At 40.6% G+C, this 18,653-nt stretch overlaps 1 long non-coding RNA gene and 1 pseudogene across 1 annotated transcript; both read left to right on the top strand.

Moving 5' to 3' along the window:
* Positions 1-399: 399 nt before the first annotated feature.
* On the top strand, positions 400-10,533 carry LOC137962996 (uncharacterized). The gene is made up of 4 exons (XR_011115186.1): positions 400-814; positions 5,074-5,216; positions 9,886-10,249; positions 10,334-10,533. It is a non-coding gene; the product is annotated as an uncharacterized lncRNA (long non-coding RNA).
* Positions 10,534-11,252: 719 nt separating this feature from the next.
* On the top strand, positions 11,253-13,081 carry LOC137962084 (pectinesterase-like; annotated as a pseudogene).
* The last annotated feature ends 5,572 nt before the right edge of the window (positions 13,082-18,653 follow it).

Here is an 18,653-nt window from a genome sequence, read left to right as displayed (position 1 = left end):
TCTAATGGGAAAAAAAGCTCACTTTTAAAAAGAATAATAGTAGAAAATATAAATATCTAATAATATTAAATCGAAAAAGATATATACTAAAATTAAATTATGATTAAGTATTTCACAAGTCTAAAAACTTTTATAATTTAAATATTATAAATAAATATACACATATAAAAAAAATTAATGTAACTAATAATTATTTAACTGAATAAATTATTTAATAATTATTAATTAATTAACCAATTCACAAGCTGAAGTCTAATTATGTAATTAAATAAGTCTTGGATCAATCAACCAATTAACCCATTTAATGTAATAAATAATTATTTAATTAAACTTTGTAATCAATATAGAATACATACAACCGACGATATTTTTTTGTATCTCATTGGAGCTCTCTTCTCCCTCTCGATCTTCCTCTCCCTAAATTTGTTTATTCTCCCGCGCTCTCTGCTTCTTCTCCCTTCGTCGTCTTCGTATCTCTTCTCTCTTCTCATCGTCTTCGCATCTTTCTCCCTTCATCGTCTTCCCATCTTCTCTCCTTGTCTCTCTTGGCCTCCCTCTCCCTTCTCCCTCTCTCTTCTCCCTCTGGGCGTCCCTCTCTTCTCACTCTCGGCCTCCCTCTCCCTTCTCCCTCTCGCTCTACTCTTTTCCCCTAAAAGCCCTCCCGATTTCCATCGATTTAACCCATTTCCGTTCCGATTTCCTTCGATTCCCCCATTTCAGAGTCAATTTCTTAGATTCTACTTCGATTTCCCTTGATTTTCCCATTTGGCTTCGATTTCCACATTGGCTTTCGGTTTTCCACAAATTTCAGAAGGTAACCCTCAACCCTAATTTATTTATTATTAATTTACTGTTCTATTTCATTTAATCTCAATTTACTGTTCTATTTCATTTAATCCTAATTTCTGTGTGCTGTATTTGTAATTATTGTTTAGTTCGGGATATAGGGTTAGGATTTATGGTATTTAGGGTTCAATTTCGTCTTTATGGTTTAGGGTATTTAGAGTTAGGGATAAGGTAGAGTTTGGAGTTCAGGGTTTAGGGGTTTAGAGTTTGGGGTTATAGGGTTTAGGGTCTAGGACTTTTAGGGCGTTTAGTGTAAAAAGATTATGGTTTAGGGGTTTAGGGTTTAGGGTCTAGGACTTTTAAGGGTTTAGAGTTTTTGGGTTATAGCGTTTAGGGGCTAATGGAGTTAGGGTTTAGGGGCTTAGAGTTTGGGTCTAGGTCTTTTAGGGCGTTTAGTGTAAAAAATTTATGGTTTAGCGTTTAGGGGCTAATGGAGTTAGGGTTTAGAGTTTGGGTTATAGGGTTTAGGGTCTAGGAGTGTAAAAAGTTTATGGTTTAGGTTCTGGAATTTGGGTTAGGGTTATGGGTTTAGCATTTAGGGGCTAATGGAGTTTGGGGTTATTGGGTTTAGGGTCTAGGACTTTTAGGGCGTTTAGTGTAAAAAGTTTCTGGTTTAGGTTCTGGAATTTGGGTTAGGGTTAAGGGGTTAGCGTTTAGGGGCTAATGGAGTTAGGGTTTAGGGGTTTAGAGTTTGGGGTTATAGGGTTTAGGGTCTAGGATTTTTAGGGGGTATACTGTAAAAAGTTTATGGTTTAGGTTTTGGAATTTGGGTTACGGGTTTAGCGTTTAGGGGCTAATGGAGTTAGGGTTTAGGGTCTAGGACTTTTAGGGGGTTTAGTGTAAAAAGTTTATGGTTTAGGTTCTGGAATTTGGGTTAGGGTTAAGGGTTTAGCGTTTAGGGGCTAATGGAGTTAGTGTTTAGGGGTTTAGAGTTTGGGGTCTAGGACTTTTAGGGCGTTTGGTGTAAAAAAATTTTGGTTTAGTGTTTAGGGGCTAATGGAGTTAGGGCTTAGGGGTTTAGAGTTTTGGGTTATAGGGTTTAGGGTCTAGGACTTTTAGGGGGTTTAGTGTAAAAAGTTTATGGTATAGGTTCTGCAATTTGGGTTAGGGTTAAAGGTTTAGCGTTTAGGGGCTAATGGAGTTAGGGTTTAGAGTTTGGGGTTATAGGGTTTAGGGTCTAGGACTTTTAGGGCGTTTAGTGTAAATAGTTTATGGTTTAGGTTCTGGAATTTGGGTTAGGGTCAAGGGTCTAGCATTTAGGGGCTAATGGAGTTAGGGTTTAGGAGTTTAGAGTTTGGGGTTATAGGGTTTTGGGTCTAGGACTTTTAGGGGGTTTTCTATAAAAAGTTTATGGTTTAGGTTCTGGAATTCTGGTTAGGGTTAAGGGTTTAACGTTTAGGGGCTAATGGAGCTAGGGTTTAGAGTTTGGGGTTATAGGGTTTAGGGTCTAGGACTTTTAGGGGGTTTACCGTAAAAAGTTTATGGTTTAGGGTTTGGGGCTAATGTAGTTAGGGTTTAGGGGTTTAGAGTTTGGGGTTATAGGGTATAGGCTCTAGGCCTTGTAGGGGGTTTCGTGTAAAAAACTTATGGTTTAGGTTCTGGAATTTGGGTCAGGGTTTAGGGTATTGTGTTTAGGGGCTAATGGAGTTGGTGTTTAGGGGTTTAGAGTTTGGGGTTAAAGGGTTTAGGGTCTATGACTTTTAGGGGGTGTAGTGTAAAAAGTTTATGGTTTAGGTTCTGGATTTAGGGTTTAGCGTTTAGGGGCTAATGGAGTTAGGGTTTAGGGGTTTAGTGTTTAGGGGTTATAGGGTTTCGGGTCTATGACTTTTAGAGGGTTTAGTGTAAAAAGTTTATGGTTTAGGTTCTGGAATTTGGGTTAGGGTTATGGGTTTACCGTTTAGGGGCTAATGGAGTTAGGGTTTAGAGTTTGGGGTTATAGGGTTTAGGGTCTAGGGCTTTTAGGGGGTTTAGTGTAAAAAGTTTATGGTTCAGGTTCTGGAATTTGGTTTAGGTTAAGGGTTTAGCGTTTAGGGGCTAATGGAGTTAGTGTTTAGGGGTTTAGAGTTTGGGGTCTAGGACTTTTAGGGTGTTTGGTGTAAAAAAATTTTGGTTTAGTGTTTAGGGGCTAATGGAGTTTGGTCTTAGGGGTTTAGAGTTTTGGGTTATAGGGTTTAGGGTCTAGGACTTTTAGGGGGTTTAGTGTAAAAAGTTTATGGTTTAGGTTCTTCAATTTGGGTTAGGGTTAAAGGTTTAGCGTTTAGGGGCTAATGGAGTTAGGGTTTAGAGTTTGGGGTTATAGGGTTTAGGGTCTAGGACTTTTAGGGCGTTTAGTGTAAATAGTTTATGGTTTAGGTTCTGGAATTTGGGTTAGGGTCAAGGGTCTAGCATTTAGGGGCTAATGGAGTTAGGGTTTAGGAGTTTAGAGTTTGGGTTTATAGGGTTTAGGGTCTAGGACTTTTAGGGTGTTTTCTATAAAAAGTTTATGGTTTAGGTTCTGGAATTTGGGTTAGGGTTAAGGGTTTTGGGTTTTGGGGCTAATGGAGTTCGGGTTTAGAGTTTGGGGTTATAGGGTTTAGGTTCTAGGACTTTTAGAGGGTTTAGTTTAAAAAGTTTATGGTTTAGGTTCGGGAATTTAGGTTTGGGTTAAGGGTTTAGTGTTTAGGGGCTAATGGAGTTAGGGTTTAGAGTTTGGGGTTATAGGGTTTAGGGTCTAGGACTTTTAGAGGGTTTAGTTTAAAAAGTTTATGGTTTAGGTTCTGGAATTTTGGTTTGGGTTAAGGGTTTAGTGTTTAGGGGGTAATGGTGTTAGGGTTTAGGGTTTTAGAGTTTGGGGTTATAGGGTTTAGGGTCTAGGACTTTTAGGGCGTTTAGTGTAAAAAAATTTATGGTTTAGCGTTTAGGGGCTAATGGATTCAGGGTTTAGGGGTTTAGAGTTTTGGGTTATACGGTTTAGGGTCTAGGACTTTTAGGGGGTTTACTGTAAAAAGTTTATGGTTTAGGTTCTGTAATTTGGGTTAGGGTTAAGGGTTTAGCGTTTGGGGGCTAATGGAGTTAGGGTTTATTGTTTGGGGTTATAGTGTTTAGGGTCTTGGACTTTTAGGGGGTTTAGTGTAAAATGTTTATGGTTTAGGTTCTGGAATTTGGGTTAGGGTTAAGGGTTTGGCGTTTAGGGGCTAATGGAGTTAGGGTTTAAGAGTTTGGGGTTATAGGGTTTAGGGTCTAGGACTTTTAGGGCGTTTAGTGTAAATAATTTGTGGTTTAGGTGCTGGAATTTGGGTTAGGGTTAAGGGTTTAGCGTTTTGGGACTAATGGAGTTAGGGTTTAGAGTTTGGGGTTATAGGGTTTAGGGCTAGGACTTTTAGATGGTTTAGTGTAAAAAGTTTATGGTTTAGGTTCTGGAATTTGGGTTAGGGTTAAGGGTTTTGCTTTTAGGGGCTAATGGAGTTAGGGTTTAGAGGGTAGGGTTATAGGGTTTAGGGTCTAGTACTTTTAGGGGGTTTACTGTAAAAAGTTTATGGTTTAGGGTTTGGGGCTAATGTAGTTAGGGTTTAGGGGTTTAGAGTTAGGGGTTATAGGGTTTAGGCTCTAGGACTTGTAGGGGGTTTCGTGTAAAAATTTTATGGTTTAGATGCTGGAATTTGGGTCAGGGTTTAGGGTATTGTTTTTTGGGGTTTAGAGTTTGGGGTTAAAGGGTTTAGGGTCTATGACTTTTAGGGGGTGTAGTGTAAAAAGTTTATGGTTTAGGTTTTGGATTTAGGGTTTAGCGTTTAGGGGCTAATGGAGTTTGGGTTTAGGGGTTTAGTGTTTAGGGGTTATAGGGTTTCGGGTCTATGACTTTTAGAGGGTTTAGTGTAAAAAGTTTTTGGTTTATGTCCTGTATTTAGGGTTAGGGTTTAGCGTTTAGGGACTAATGACTAGATTAACCTACACATAAAAACCTATACTTATGACTAGATTAACCTACACATAAACACGTATAAATATGAAGATACACTTTCAAAGGTATTAAAAATCATTATTTTTAAACAAAAATATTCAATAGAAAGTGCTATAAATAGATGAACATTTTGGTCTGTTCCCATTCCTATACGACAAAAACGGATTTTCTAACGTTTATTTGATTTTATAAGAAATATAAAAGTCTTAGTCTTAGTGTATTTAGACTTACATTGTTGAGATATATTTACTTTTTATTGTCAAATATTTGATATACTAATTTTTATTCAGGAAGATTGATCGAGAGAAAGGAAGAGTGGGAAGGGAAGAAAGAGCGATCAAAGAGGGAAGAGTCAGTTTCTTCGATTTCCCTTGATTTTCCCATTTGGCTTCGATTTCCACATTGGGTTTCGGTTTTCCCCAAATTTCTGAAGGTAACCCTAAGCCCTAATTTTTTTATTATTAATTTACTGTTCTATTTGATTTAATCTTAATTTCTATATGCTGTATTTGTATTTATTGTTTAGCTTCTGCATTATTTCGGGATATAGGGTTAGGATTTTTGGTATTTAGGGTTCAATTTTGTCTCTATGGTTTACGGTATTTAGAGTTAGGGTTAAGGTAGGGTTTAGGGGTTTAGAGTTTGGCATTATAGGGTTTAGGGTCTAGGACTTTTAGGGGGTTTAGTGTAAAAAGTTTATGATTTAGGTTCTGGAATTTGGGTTAGGGTTAAGTGTGTAGCGTTTAGGGGCTAATGGAGTTAGGGTTTAGGGGTTTAGAGTATAGTGTTTATGGTCTAGGACTTTTAGGGGGTTTAGTGTAAAAAGTTTATGGTTTAGGTTCTGGAATTTGGGTTAGGGTTAGGGGTTTAGCGTTTAGGGTCTAATTGAGTTAGGGTTTAGGGGTTTAGTTTAAAAAGTTTATGGTTTAGCGTTTAGGGGCTGATGGAGTGAGGGTTTAGGGGTTTAGTGTAAAAAGTTTATGGTTTAGCGTTTAGGGGCTAATGGAGTTAGGGTTTAGGGGTTTAGAGTTTGGGGTTATAGGGTTAGGGTCTAGGACTTTTAGGGGTTTAGTGTAAAAAGTTTATGGTTTAGGTTCTGGAATTTGGGTTAGGGTTAAGGATTTAGCGTTTAGGGGCTAATGGAGTTAGGGTTTAGAGTTTGGGGTTATAGGGTTTAGGGTCTAGGACTTTTAGGGGGTTTATTGTAAAAAGTTTTTGGTTTAGGTTCTGGAATTTGGGTTAGGGTTAAGGGTTTAGCGTTTAGGGGTTCAGTGTAAAATGTTTATGGTTTACCGTTTAGGGGCTAATGGAGTTAGGGTTTAGGGGTTTAGAGTTTGGGGTTATAAGGTTTAGGGTCTCGGACTTTTAGGGTGTTTAGTGTAAAAAGTTTATGGTTTAGGTTCTGGAATTTGGGTTAAGGGTTTAGCGTTTAGGGGCTAATGGAGTTAGGGTTTAGGGGTTTAGAGTTTGGGGTTATAGGGTTTAGGGTCTAGGACTTTTAGGGGGTTTAGCGTAAAAAGTTTATGGTTTAGCCTTTTGGGGCTAATGGAGTTAGGGTTTAGGGGTTTAGAGTTTGGGGTTATAGAGTTTAGGGTCTAGGACTTTTAGGGGGTTTAGTGTAAGAAGTTTATGGTTTAGGTTCTCGAATTTGGGTTAGGGTTAAGGGTTTAGCGTTTGGGGGCTAATGGAGTTAGGGGTAGGGGTTTAGCGTTTGGAGTTATATGGTTTAGGTTCTAGGATTTTTAGGCCGTTTAGTGAAAAAAGTTTATGGTTTAGGTTCTGGAATTAAGGTTAGGGTTAAGGGTATAGTGTTTAGGGGCTAATGGAATTAGGGTTTAGGGGTTTACTATTTGGGGTTTAGAGTTTTGGGTTATAGGGTTTTGGGTCTATGACTTTTAGGGGGTGTAGTGTAAAAAGTTTATGGTTTAGGTTCTTGAATTAGGGTATGGGTTAAAGGTTTAGCGTTTTGGGGCTAATGGAGTTAGGGTTTAGGGGTTTAGTGTTTAGGGGTTATAGGGTTTCGGGTCTTGGACTTTTAGAGGGTTTAGTGTAAAAAGTTTGTAGTTTATGTTCTATTTTTAGGGTTAGTGTTTAGCATTTAGGGGCTAATGACTAGATTAACCTACACATAAAAACGTATAAATATGAAGATACACTTTCAAAGGTATAAAAAATCATTATTTTTAAACAAAAATATTTAATAGATAGAGCTATACATAGATGAACATTTTGGTCTGTTCCCTTTCCTATACGATAAAAACGGAATTTCCAACGTTTATTTGCTTTTATAAGAAATATTAAAGTCTTAGTCTTAGTGTATTTAGACTTACATTATTGAGATATATTTACTTTTTATTGTCAAATATTTGATATACTAATTTTTATTCAGGAAGATTGATCGAGAGAAAGGAAGAGTGGGAAGGGAAGAAAGAGCGATCAAAGAGTGAAGAGCTTGGGATTTGGGATTTGGGAAGAAGAGAAGAGTGATGCCGAAGAGAAGAGTCAGTGAGGATCATCAAGCAACCAACATGACGCCTATGCGGAGTTTGCTTAGTTGCCCCAAGAAGAGAGTCGATACCTTTAAGAGGCGACTCAAGGGCTTCAAGTCTCTCTGCAACCAGATCACTACCTTATGTGGTACTGAAGTTCTCTTTCTTTGCACCGGTGTTCCAAAAGGTGATCTTGAATCTTGGCCCAATGACAAATCCAAGATAAACAGTCTCGTTCAAGATTACACCAGGTTGAGTTCTGAAGTGCGACAACGCCTTAGGGTCGATCCCTCTACTCTGTTGGGCCGCCCTCTAATCTCTACTTCACTACATACTGGCTCTTTTCCGGTTCCACATGACCTCCCTCCCAAAGAATTCACCGAAAACACCTCACCGGTCGGGACTGCGATTGTGCATGACGCCCTCCCCTTTGATAACCCTTCACCTACAGAGCCGACCACTTTGTCAGAGGTTTCATCTACATTTCCCTCTTCTCCGGAGAGCTCTCAGTAGATACATGACGGGTTCTCTCCTTCTTGGGACAGCTTTATGACACAAGACTTTGGAATGACCTCTAACCTGTGCTGTTTGCCTATCGATATAGCTCCGCCTGATATTTCTTTGTTACAGACTTCATCTGCATCTCCCTCTTCTCCGGTGAGCTTCCAGCAGATACTACATGATGGGTTCCCTCGTCCTTCGGACAACTTTCTTCCACCGGAGTTGATCATAGACCTTGGGATGACATCTGAGCATGCCTTTTCTGATTTTTCTGTGTTGGAGGCTTCGTCTGCGTCTCCCTCTTCTTCGGAGATCTTTCAACAGTTACAAGATGGGTTCTCTCCTTCTTCGGAGAGTTTTTACTTTGATTTTTCTGATATAGTGGTGGACCAACCAACAATGTGTAATGATTATTTGTGTTACGACGTCGACAAAGCTGACGTTTTTGTTTTCTGAAATTATTAAAGAGTTTGTAAAGAGTTTTTGTTTTCTGAAATTTGTAAAAATTTATTTTTTCTGAAATTTGTAAAGAGTTTGTTGTTTCTTTGGCATTTAAGTTTCTTGAGAAGTATTGAATGTAAAGGTTAGTTTAGGGCATTCTAGGCTCTTCAGGGTTTTTCTTTGTCAATAAGAGGATTCTTTGGGCTCTTAACGCGCATTTGTCTTGGTGTTATTATTACTTGAAAGGAGTTAATTTATTTGCTATTTCATGGTGTTAATATTATATTCTTTTTAATGCTGCTATGAACATTCAATACTGCTCTCCTTGTACAAGTCTTTGCGCCCTGATTTTTATTTGTTCGAGGCTTCATCTGGGATTATCCATTGGCATTTGCCTCAATTGAGTTATCTGTATGGTTTGAACTGAACATATACCTCTGACTTGTCATCATCTTTCTTAATTTCTAATCTTTTCCTATTATTATATGCTTTGGTTTGTGGAATCTGATGTTTCTAAAATTTCATTTTTGGACTCTGAAAAAAGACAGAAAGATATGGACAGACGCAAAGAGTTAGCTCTTAGAGCTAAGGATCCTTTGTGGTTAACTTTTAGCTGTTTAAAAGGGCAGTTTTGTAGAGGTCATATCCTTTATAAGATTTTTTCTGTGAGTGAATTCATTTCTCTGGTCCACAAATGTACATAGGAGCATTAAATATACACACAATGTTTATCACATACACTTTTTTCTGCTGTTCAACTTCATCAGACTCCATGATAGATGTTAAGCTAATGAGGATAATATCGTTTTAGTCCCAATTGATTCTTGAAACTCACATTTTATATATGTATCAAGTGGTGACTGGGAACGGTTCTGGAAGTTTTTTTTTTATTTGAAATGATGCTGATTTTTTTTGAAGAGAGAAAGGAATTACATTAGGGAGGAGGACCCTCGCATACAATAAGGGGGAACATAGCAAGCTAGAGATCAACTCAATCACCCACCATAGCAATAGTGAGAAATTTCAGGCTCTGATTAATGCTACTGTATGGATCTTGGGTTTTACAATATCTGGTTTTAATATTGTGAAATTTCACAGGTATGGAATGGTTCAATTGATACAACATGCAACTCGCCCATGTGCCTTGTCCATTTCAACTCAGATTAAAACCTCTCAAATTGAGTACTTTTTAAAGTAGTTAGCTTTTGCCAATAATTCCCCTTGACAGATTTTAGTCTTTCTCAAAAGGGAGTAGTGGACCATTTTTATCAGCTTGCAGTCTAGAATCTCAAACTTATATTTTATTTATGGTGCCCCTTTTTAGATTTGAGTCTTACTCCATGTAAGTGAGTTGATAGAATGAGTTGACCATTTTTAATGTAAATTAGATCTGAATTAATTTTGGTTCAGCATGTAAACTGCCACCACAAAGAACCTAAGTGAAAATTTACTAGTTTTCACTTGAGCTTTAGTAAAACCTAAGCAGTTCTGATCTAGTTTTAGAGTTGCTGGCTAGTTCAATATGTTGGAACTTTGGATGTAGTCTCCAAAGCTACCTTGCTTTGTACAAAATAACAGAAATAAAACAAGTTAGATAATAATGTAGTGTGCTGTAGAAATACGAGTTCATGCCAAGTGCTAACATGTTTGCCCTTTTTGACATACTGAAAGGAGGTAAGAGTGGTGACGAAATACTCATGGTTGATCCTGCGGAGGCTAAGCGTTTGGCTGACATACAAATGCAGAAAATAGAAGGCAAAGAGAAATTAAAGGAGGGTGAGCTTATTCATACTTCCAAGAAGGTCCTTTCTGAAAGATTGGACCGGTAATTTTTATTAGACATTGATTGTTTTACTTTGAATGTCAAAAACTCAAAGATGGATGGTTCTTTTTCTGTATATTGGCACTAAATTAATATATGAACTCGATTCAAATGCAACGTAAGATTGAAGCAATTAATGGGGCATGGGCTATGATAGGACTGACAGCTTGGTTGATCATTGAACGTCAAACTGACTTTGGCATTCTAGCTCAGGTAAGTTACTTGTTGAATTGATGAAGAATCCCAGAGATACGTAGGTAAGATTGGGTCTAACAAGTTCTTGATGAGTTTATGCAGTTGGCTGGATATTGGGGAGCCTTCATTGGTTTATTCTTCCGGTAGCAGGAAGACTCTTTCCGCATTGTCGATTGAACCAAATAACGGTGGAAGAATTCTTTCAAATAATTCTTTTCTGTAAAGGAAGATATCCATTATGCTTATTAGGCATATAACAATTTGTTTTATAAAATTAAAAACTTCTCCACTCAGCCATGTTGGTTGAGCTACAGTAAACAAATTATTGCTACTCCAAGCTTAAATAATTTTGTGCAGATTGCCATGGAAAGATTATTGCTACTGCTCTAATTTTGTTCTGTTCCACATTCTACTCTTCTCTCTACAATTAGACCTAATCAAAGTGTATTATACCGCTTTTTTTCTTCTGAAAATTTCGTTTTTACTTCTAAAATACAGGATAATTCAACAGTCTTGACCGAGTGGAAAGAGACTCTCCTAATGCCACTCATGCATACCAATGATTTTCTGCTGCCAAACGTCTGATGTGAATTTTGATTACATAACGGGTCTTGAGTTCAAATAAACAAACGAACATCATCTGAACTGCTAACTTTTGACCCATTTTCTTCTCCAAATACCTCCCAACACATCAGGAATCTGTTTAGATTTTTTCAAAAGGGAAAACTTATCCAATCCTTTCCCATTATAGATAGAAAAATACTCATTCGTAAACAGCACAAAACCATTTTATGCTGAATTTTGGAAAACAGACAAACATTGAAAAATCAGAATTGTCGTTAATTGGTTTTTTTTGACAAAGAGGAAAAGAGGAAAATGATTTCTCTTAGTTAAAACTTGATGTTGAAGCAAGTGTTTTGTCTTCACTATTTGAATGTTCCAGATGGACATTTTGTGGGAGCTTTCCATCCAAATGAATTAGATTCCAACTTAGTTGTACTCATAATGAAAAGTGGAAAATATGCTTATTGAAACAAAACAATGTTGGCACAATTCCAATGTTCCATATGGACATTTTGTGGGTGCTTTCCATCCAAATGAATTGGATTCCTACTTAGTTGTAAAGCTTGCAATAATTAAAGCAAGAAAATATCCTTTTATGTAGGTCATCATGTTCAAAGAGGCATCAGAAAGAAGCATACTGTCGTTATTATCTCTTCCCTCCTCGTTGTCTCCATCGCCGCCACCTTCACTAAAAAGTACTCCAAAACCCATCAAGAAAATGCCGCTAACATTGCAGCCTCTCATGACGTCCTCCGCTCTTCCTGCAGCTCCACTCGTTTCCCGCAGCTTTGCTTCACTGCAATCGCCTCCCGGCCTTCTCTCGCTGCCTCTGTTTCGACCCAAAAAGACGTCATAGAAGCTTCCCTCAATCTTACCATTCTAGCTGTCGAACACTCTTTCATCAACATCGAGAGGGCCATCCGGAGAAGGAAGCTGACCCCCCGAGAGAAAATCGCCATCCATGACTGTCAGGAGAACATTGACGAGACTCTCGACGAGCTTCGTGAAACAGCCGACCTCCTTGGAAGAAGTCCATCTCCGAACAAGCGGACGACCTCAAGACCCTCAGCGCCGCCATGACCTACCAGGAGTCGTGCCTGGATGGATTCTCACATGACGGGGCGGACAAGAAGGTGAGAAAGGAGCTGGAGAAGGGTGAATAAAATGTGCAGTAATGCTCTCGCCATGATCTGTAACATGACCAGTACTGATATGGCTTTGGAGAAAGGAAAAGACTGGAGCGTCGAAGAGAAGGCCGGAGGAAATGGGAGACGATGGGTTCCCCAAGTGGTTATCTGCCGGAGACAGGAAGCTCTTGCAAGCTGGGGATGTGGCGCCCAACGTCAAGGTGGCCGCAGATGGAAGTGGTGATTACAGGACGGTTTCTGAGGCGGTGGCGGCTGCACCGGAGAAGAGTAGTAAGAGATTCATAATTGGGATCATGGCAGGAGTTTCCAGGGAGAACGTGGAGGTACCGAAAAAGAAGACGAATTTAATGTTCGTCGGAGACGGAATGAAGAATACCATCATCACCGGAGACCGGAACGTGGTCGATGGCAGCACCACCTTGAAGTCCGCTATGGTAGGTCAGTCCTTCCTCCTTCGCCTCTCCATGCAAAAACCGACTAAACTAAATACATTGTGTTTAACATAGTGTAAATCGTTGCAGCGATCGTCGGAGAAGACTTTTTCGCCCGGGGAGTGACGTTCGAGAACACGGCCGGGCCGTCGAAGCACCAGGCGGTGGCGCTGCGGGTGGGATCAGACCGCTCGGCCTTCTACGACTGCGACATCCTCGCATACCAGGACACCCTCTACGTCCACTCCCTCCGCCAATTTTACTGCCCCTGCCTCATTGCCGGCACGGTCGACTTCATCTTTCGCAACGCCGCCGCCGTCTTCCAGGACTGCGACATCCACGCCCGCCGACCCAACTCCGGCCAGCGCAACATGCTCACCGCTCAGGGCCACGACGACCCAAACGAGAACACGGGCATCGTCATCCAAAATTGCCGCATCGGCGCCACCTCCGACCTACTCCCCGTCAAAAGCTCTTTCCCCAGCTACCTCGGCCGGCCATGGAAACAGTACTCGAGGACGGTGGTTATGAAGTCTGATGTCAGCGACGTCATCCGGCAGGAAAGGTGGTATCCTTGGAACGAGGACTTCGCCCTCGACACCCTTTACTACGCCGAGTATCAGAACAAGGGAACCGGCGCTGGGACAGCGGGGAGAGTGAATTGGATGGGATATATCCAGACGCAAATATCTCATTTTCTTTCTTAATCGCCAAGTTTCGGATCCAGAACGAGAGCAGAGTGAGGCAAGTGATGTCGCCGGATGCCTGTGAATATAAAGAACACACGACCGAGGATTTATCCCGATCCGGCATTTGAAGACTACAATGAGTTTCCAAATTCCAATTCCGACGGGCCACAGTGCGTAGCTCCCGTGAAGTTCGTAATTGGAATTATACTAGGACTCTATGAAATCCTAGTATAAAGGTGGCTGCCGAAGTCACTGTCCGTAGAGACAGTAGGAGAAGCCGACAGGCTTGTGCAGCACGATCTGTGGTTCTTCGCACGAAACCCAGAACGGAAGTTTTCACCAAGGAATCGATGTCGCTGTCGGTTCCTTACTTTGGCGGAGAAGACTCGTGCTTTACGCAGACGGCGGAGGAGTTTCTTGGGAAGGAGCTGCTGCGACTCATCGGTTTGGATTCCGGAGAGAAAGCGAGAAGGGTTCGAGAAGAGGAAGAAGACCTCAAGAGTGAGATTATCTTGTACCGAGGGAGGTTGTTCATGCAGCGGATCAATGACAGTAAGGGAAAGAGGCCGGAGTGATGATCAAGAAGATAATAAAGGAAGAAACGACAGTGGCTTCTTTTCATGGTTTCGTATGCCACGAATTTTTCCTTTTAGTACCTCCTCTGCGCATCGGGGCCTCGTTTTGTCTTTCATTGAATTTCCGTTGAACGTTAGAAAACGTCGATCGATCGATTAGATTACTAGCAATTCTTCGTTGATTGCTTTCAACGGTATAGTTTAATTTTTTGTTTTTTTAACGGTATAGTTTACTTTTGTTTTTTGTTTTTATCAGTATGCAACTGTAACCAATCCATTACTGCGTGGATGATCAGTTAACGTTGAAACTCTTCGTCTGTGTATTAATTGGACTGCTATTTTTCTTTATTATTCTTTACCTGGATTTATTGAAAGATTACATTCAGAGGATTCTTGCTTCTATCATACTCATTCTTGATCTCGAATTGATATCGAATTGTTAAAATCAAGACTTCGCTTTAGTTCTTGTTGTCGGGGTTCTCCGTTCAGTAATTCTGAGCGATTTGTCGAGGAAATGGACGTTCGGGAAAGCCTCCCTGCTTGCATTAGGTATGGGAGAGCCGGAGGGAGGAGCAGAGGTGTATTCATGAACTCGGTGGCCACGCTGGGCAGCGCGCTGTGAAGTGTGCGCGCGTGTCGCTCCATACCGCCGGGAGAAGAACTGAAAGGCCATTTTCTAGAGAAATCTGCAATTTTTGAGTGAGGTGGGTGGGGGTTGAGGGTCAAATAAGAGGCGGAGGTCTCCTGACCACAGTTTGTGGCCGCCCCAGGAGGTTGACGCATTGCACACAGAAATGGAGGGGGGAGAGTGGAGGAGGAGAACTGGACTGGACAAGGCGATGAGGAAGAGGACAGTTGCATTTTCATTGTCTTGTACAGAACAATTTCTGTTGTTAGATTTGACAGTTTGAGGGTTAATCTTAGTTCAAAAAATAAATAAAAAATTACGGAATGATGTTGGAAATTTTGTAAGTTCACACAGAAAATAACTTGCTTGATCCAGAGGAGATTATGCTCAATCAGGCCGAACTTGGTCTGATAGGCTGCTCTCCATTTAAAATTTTATCTCTGAACCAAGCTGACCTTAGCTAAGATGTAGAATACAGTTTAGACCTAAAATATTTTCACTGTTTTATACATTGATTGGAGGCCATGACAATGGAGAGGATAACACTGAAATTAGAGCAGGTGAATTTGCATTAGAAAACGACTGATATTCATGTCCAATAGGGACTAGTACATTGTGTGTAGGTAGCATAACGAAAAAACAATTGTGAAAAATTATTCAAATGCCAATGAAACAGATTAGCACCTCACAGTCTCAGCAAGAACACCAAATGAAATCCTTGAGTTTGACATAAATGTACAAACTAAGACATTCAATCAGAAGTTTCTTATTCATTAATACACCTGCAGAACGGTAGGTGAAACAGCAAGTTTTGGGACCAAGGTCAGTTTTAAATACCCTTCATGTGAACGGTAGGTGACTCACTTAAATTGAATGGAATACAGGTTCAAGTTGGAGTTGCAGATCATGTCTTTGGTCTTGTCTTTGCTCTGGGGGTTTTCTCCCCTCCAGATATATATGCCTTCACTCTTATCCCATCTATATGCTTTAATGTACTCTTTCATATGCTTCACCTGGGTAAGGAGCTGCAACAACTCATCTGTTTGGATTCCGGAGAGAAGCGACAAGGATTCGAGAAGAGGATGAAGACCTCAAGAGTGAGATTATCTTGTACCGAGGGAGGTTGTTCATGCAGCGGATCAGTGACAGTAAGGGAAAGAGGCCCGAGGAAGAAAAGACTGAAGAAAGACGCCGATCAAACCGATTAGATTAGTCGCAATTGTTCGCTATACTGAAACTGATTCTGGTCCTTATACAGATACTCGCACAAGTGTCAATATTGTTAGCAACCTCAGAAATTCTGTCGCTGGGATCAGATACCCATCTCAGAAAACATTTCCACGGTGTGAGCTTGAATTTGCTTTTAGTTTCAGACGGCTTCGAGAAAAACAAACCCATATGAATCTTGTATCATTGAAGCACCTGGATTTGGCCTCGAGGCGGTGGTTGTTCAGGACCACTCTTAGCCGCTCCAGGCCGATCGACTTCACCGCCACGACCGCCGAACCCATCGGGAGACCGACCGCCTTGTCTATCACCGCGGTTACCCCGACGCCGATCTTGTGGAGGAGATGGTACGAGGAGCGATCGGTCGGGAATGGCGGCGGCGGAGCATTCTGTGGAGGCCGTCACTGTCGAGGGAAAGAGACCGGAAATTCAGGGACCTTGATCGATCATTTTCCGCCTGTTCTTGTTCTGTGCTTCTTCTTCAGGGTTCTTGTTATTAGAGAAAGAAAGATGATGAAAGGGAAGAATGGGATAAGTGTTCTTGTGAATGACGGAGAGAGGCGGCCGTGATCGTAAGGTAAGCGCGTGAACGTCTTGTTAGCGCAGAAATTGATTTGCAGAAATAGTAACTTTGGCCGACCAACTAAGGGCTTCAGGGGCCTCAATTCTCTCTGCAACCAGTTCTCTTCCTTTGTGGTATTTAAGTTTTTTTTCTCTGCTCCCGTGCTCCAAAAGGCGATCTTCAAAGATAAATCCAAGAGTAACAACAGTTTCGTTCATCGTTACAGCGGGATTAGTTCAGAAGTACGACAACGCCATAGGGTCGATGCCTCTACTCTGTTGGGTCGCCCTCAAACCTCTACTTCCTTACCTGCCTCCACCTTTCCACCTGATAGACCAGACTTGTTACTAGCTGGCTCTTTTCCGGTTGCACATCACATCCCTCCCAAAGATTTCACCGACAACTCCTCACCGGCTGGACTTCTACTGTGCTTGACTCCCCTCCCAATGAATTTGCCTTAGACAACCCTTCACCGAGAGAGCCAACCATTTTGTTAGAGGCTTCATCTGTATCTCCCTCTTCTCAGGAGAGCTTTCAACAGATACAAGACGGGTTCTCTCCTTCTTGGGAGACCTTTCTAACACCTGGAATGACCTCTAACCAGGACTTTGATCGGTGATCTTTTCTTATCAAGAAAGTTGGGCCTTAATTTTCTTTGTGGGAGGCTTCATATGCATCTTCCTTTTCTCCGAAGAACTTTCAACAGATACAAGATGAATTTTATCTTTCTTCAGAGAGCTTTCTGCCACCGGAGTTGATCACAGACCCTGGGATGACCTCTAACCAGGACTTTGATTTTTCTGAATTTTCTTTGTTGGAGGCTTCATCTGCGTCTCCCTCTTCTCCAGAGAGCTCTCAGCAGACACATGATGGGTTCTCTCCTCCATTCTAAGTGATCATCGAGGATGGCCTTGGTTACGAAAGCATCAAAAGAGGGACATGCAAGGTATCTCCTCTTTTCTCCATTTGTCAGCCTTTCTTTCGTCTTCTTCATACGAGGTTGAAGGCGGCTTTTCGGACGAAGATTTCTCCGCAAACACCCAGCTCTCATGGGCAAATGAACAAACAGATGAAAATTGGGATTCTTTTTTGTTGACATAAATGCAAGCATGTCGGTTGCAGCTGGAAGATACGAAAATTGGATGAAACCTCTGAATTTGCAGGTAAGAGAGTTAATAAAAATGGAGTCGGGGTTTATGATGAAAACTGGATGAAAAATCAGGCCAAACTTTATTGATAGGGAAAGAGCATTGATTAAAGGTCATTCCTGGGTTTAGTGTCAAAAAGCTGTTCCAAGGAGAGAACCCATCTTGTATCTGCCGAAAGCTCTTCGGAGAAGAGGGAGATGTAGATAAGGCCTTTAACAAAGTGGCCGGCTCACTCGGTGAAGGATTGTCTAAGGTGAATTCATTGGGAGGGGTGTCATGCATAGTTGAAGTCCCAGTCGGTGAGGAGTTGTCGATGAAGTCTTTGGGAAGGAGGTCATGTGTAACCGGAAAAGAGCCGGTTAGTAATAAGTCTGGTCTCACAAGTGGAAAGCTGGAGGCAGGTAGGGAAGAAGAGGTTTGAGGGTGACCGAACAGAGTAGAGGCATCGACCCTATGGCGTTGTCGCACTTCGCAACTCATCTCGCTATAATGATGAACGAGACTGTTAATCTTGGATTTGTCGTTGGGCCATGATTCAAGATTGTCGTTTGGAGCACGGGAGCAAAGAAAGAGAACTTGAATACCACATAAGGTAGAGAGCTGGTTGCAAAGAGATAATTATTATTGTTTTAAAAAACAGTGTTTATTTTTTTCCTAATTTATAAAAATCCTACTTGGATTTATTGAATAACTGTTATGCCCTCTTACTTATATAATATTATATCCTACTTTGAAGATAATGAAATTAAAACTTTGGTAGGTAATTTCTCTTATGCACTAAGCCTACTCGAACACAACAATATTTGTGCCACTTAAAAGCGAGGTTGTACTTATTATCAGAGAAAGAAAGATGATGAAAGGGAAGAATGGGATTAAGGGCTTGTTAGTGCACTGTGTAAGTGAAAGTGAATTCTGACCCTAAACCCAGTTCATTGACTTCCACTCGCTCACTCGAGGTTCTCTGCATCCTACTCTCTCTCAACATTCCCTCCATCCTCCTTTCTCTCAACCCTCTCTGCTTCCCTACCCTCATCTCTCTCTCTTTCTCTCTCTCTCTCTCTCTCTACCCCCTCTACTTCCCAACCCTCATCTCTCTTGTCTCTCGTTATCTATTGGCTCGATGTCCCTCTATTTCTTCGATTTTGTTTTTGTAATTAGATTAATTAAACTAATAATTTTATTTTTTGTAATTATATTAATTTATACTACACTAAAATCTATCTTATCTTAGTAATAAAATCCTATATTTATTTATTATATTTATTACTGTTAATACTATGTTAAATTAGTGGTTTAATTATACACACCTAACAACAACCAACAATAATGACATTTATAGAAGGTTTTATTAAGATGGTCTTCTTTGTCTTCCTAGTTTATAAGGTATTCATCTTATCGTCTATTTTTTTAAAAGAATAATAGTAGAAAATATAAATATCTAAATATCTAA

This window comes from Aristolochia californica, unplaced genomic scaffold, assembly GCF_029961685.1.
Source record: "Aristolochia californica isolate CCGP_79_NKW_82.1479 unplaced genomic scaffold, dmAriCali1.0.hap1 SCAF_4, whole genome shotgun sequence".
In the NCBI taxonomy this organism is placed as follows: Eukaryota; Viridiplantae; Streptophyta; class Magnoliopsida; order Piperales; family Aristolochiaceae; genus Aristolochia; species Aristolochia californica.
This window is presented reverse-complemented; position numbering and strand designations above follow the sequence as displayed.